We start from the raw sequence: 3,040 nt of genomic DNA on the forward strand, positions 1-3,040 counted from the left end.
AGTTTCATTGTTATTGCTTTCTTCATGAGTTATACACGTTCCTCAGACTATGATACTATACAACTCCCGAATACCGGAGGAACACCTTGTGTACTATCAAACGTCACATCGTAATTGGGTGATTATAAAGATGCTCTATAGGTGTCTCCAAAGGTGTTTGTTGGGTTGGCATAGATCGAGATTAGGATTTGTCACTCCGTGTATCGGAGAGGTATCTCTGGGCCCTCTTGGTAATGCTCATCACTATAAGCCTTGCAAGCAATGTGACTAATGAGTTAGTTGCGGGATGAAGCATTACGGAACGAGTAAAGAGACTTGCTAGTAACGAGATTGAACTAGGTATGATGATACCGACGATCGAATCTCGGGCAAGTAACATACCGATGACAAAGGGAACAACGTATGTTTTTATGCGGTTTGACCGATAAAGATCTTCGTAGAATATGTAGGAACCAATATGAGCATCCAGGTTCCGCTATTGGTTATTGACCAGAGACATGTCTCGGTCGTGTCTACATAGTTCTCGAACCCGTAGGGTCCGCACACTTAACGTTCGATGACAATTAGTATTATGAGTTTATGTGGTATGATGTACCGAAGGTTGTTCGGAGTCCGGATATGATCACGGACATGAGGAGGAGTCTCAAAATGATTGAGACATCAATATTGATATATTGGAAGACTATATTCGAACACAGGAACTGTTCCGGAGAAGTTTCGGATAAAACTGGAGTACCAGAGGGTTATCGGAACCCCCCGGGGAACTAATGGGCCTCGATGGGCCTTAGTGGAGAGAGAGAGGGGCGGCCAGGGCAGGACGCGCACCCCTCCCCTTTAGTCCGAATAGGACAAGGAAGGGGGGCAGCGCCCCCCTTTCCTTCCCCCTCTCCCTCTCCTTCCTTCCCCCTCTTCCCCTCTTGGTGGAATCCTACTAGGACTAGTGGTCCTAGTAGGACTCCCCTCTTGGAGCGGGCCTACAGGGGCCGGCTGGCCTCCCCCCTTGCTCCTTTATATACGGGGGCAGGGGGCACCCTAGAACACACAAGTTGATCAAGTTGATCTTTTAGCCGTGCACAGTCCCCCCCTCCACAGATTTCCACATCGGTCATATTGTCGTAGTCCTTAGGCGAAGCCCTGCGCCGGTAACTTCATCATCACCGTCACCACACCATCATGCTGACGAAACTCTCCCTTGACCTCGGCTGGATCTAGAGTTCGTAGGACATCACCGAGCTGAACGTGTGCAGATCGCGGAGATGTCGTATCTTCGGTGCTAGGATCGGTCGGATCATGAAAATGTACGACTACATCAACCGCGTTGTCATAACGCTTCCGCTTTCGGTCTACGAGGGTACGTAGACCCCTCTCGTTGCTATGCATCACCTAGAGATAGATCTTGCATGAACGTAGGATTTTTTTGAAATTACCGCATCCCCCAACACGAATCTCATCTGCTGGGTTGAAAGAGGCGATGAATCATCAGTTCTTGGAAAGGTTAACGACAACTGATGTGCGATGTTTGCTGCTTGACTTCATGCGCCTGAATATATAGCTTCTGCCCGTCCTTCTCTTATAGTAGCAGCTATGGTTCACGGGTGTATTGCCCACTATCTTTATTTTTCTCTTCCCCCTATGATTTCGTCTTCCACTCAACAATTCTTTTGTTATAATGTATTTCCATAATCATGTATCTGGTGAACTGTTTGATTCAGACAAATCATGGAGGCTGGTTCTCATATTTTTCTTGGGGAATTCTTCAATCCACAATTTTCCATGGCTGCTGATCAGGTAATTACTTCACACCATTCGCAAAAAAAAGGTAATTACTTCACATGCATGACTGCGGCACCTCATCTCTTCATACAAATATAATCCAAAATAGTCTATTTCTGTCATGTGCTTCATCTAGATGCTAACTGAACTTCAACATAAATCAGTTGCTTGTTTAGTTGTCTAGATTTATTTGAGACTTAAGAACATTGGGTTGTTTAGTAGCTTTTCTGTGAAAAGTTGTCGTGCTGCTATAATACTAACATGTCAGAAATTGTAAGAGATATTTAGATAGATCTGATTGAGTTAACAAGTTTATCATGATCTAATATATGCATTGTGATATGTTCTGCTATACTGGTTTGATGTCCATTTGTTAGAGGAGGTCTCATTCTTTGAGGGAGAACCTGATTGATTATGAACCTAGGGACCTGAAGGTTTGCTTTGCCCATCGGTTGAGATTTAATGTATGAATAAGACTAACTTATTTTAAGCGTGATATGACTAACTCCATGAGCAGTTTAGAATTTGGACAAAAGCACATGACCACTTGAGAAGAGAAGGCAATGACCTACATATAACAATTATAATCTCCATGGTATGGCTGTCTCTTTTATTAACTTTAATAATTGGCATTACGAGCATATTTACCAATTTGTAAAACAGAATCCTTTTTTAATTGTTAATATCTTTATTGACTGTGTTTAATATTTTTATTAGCTGTTAGTATATATGTAATGCTCACTCTTCTTTTGCAGGCCCCATGAGTCACTTAAGTCCTACGATGTTCAAAATATATGCGTAAACAAATTGATGGCTTAAGTAGACCTGAAGTTCAAGGAAGCTATCCTTAAGTATTTAGAATTCCATCTATGTATACATCTCAGAATACCTATGCACTGGACCATCTACACTATTCATAATCTGTGTCCTAAGAGGCTAAGACAACAACCTATACAATGATTATCTAAGCTTGCATTGTGTTGCCAGTCTTATTTTCAAATGGATGTTCCTATGAATTTGCCCGTTGTCATACAAGCACCATGCATAAAATATTTATTTATTATTTGACATGTTCACTTCTTAGAAGTATGTGGAATTCATGTGGATGTGCCTTTGCATGAAAAGAAGATTGAAAACCTGTTTTTCAGGTCATGATGTTAAGCAAGGACTTGGGTACTTGTGCAGGTGACATGCTTGAGTCTGCAAATTGTATTAATATGCGGCTAATGGTCTGTCTCTCGGTGTTACTCCTGTCGAAGTTGATGTC

The sequence above is a fragment of the Triticum dicoccoides genome, chromosome 1B (assembly GCF_002162155.2).
Source record: "Triticum dicoccoides isolate Atlit2015 ecotype Zavitan chromosome 1B, WEW_v2.0, whole genome shotgun sequence".
NCBI classification, from domain to species: domain Eukaryota; kingdom Viridiplantae; phylum Streptophyta; class Magnoliopsida; order Poales; family Poaceae; genus Triticum; species Triticum dicoccoides.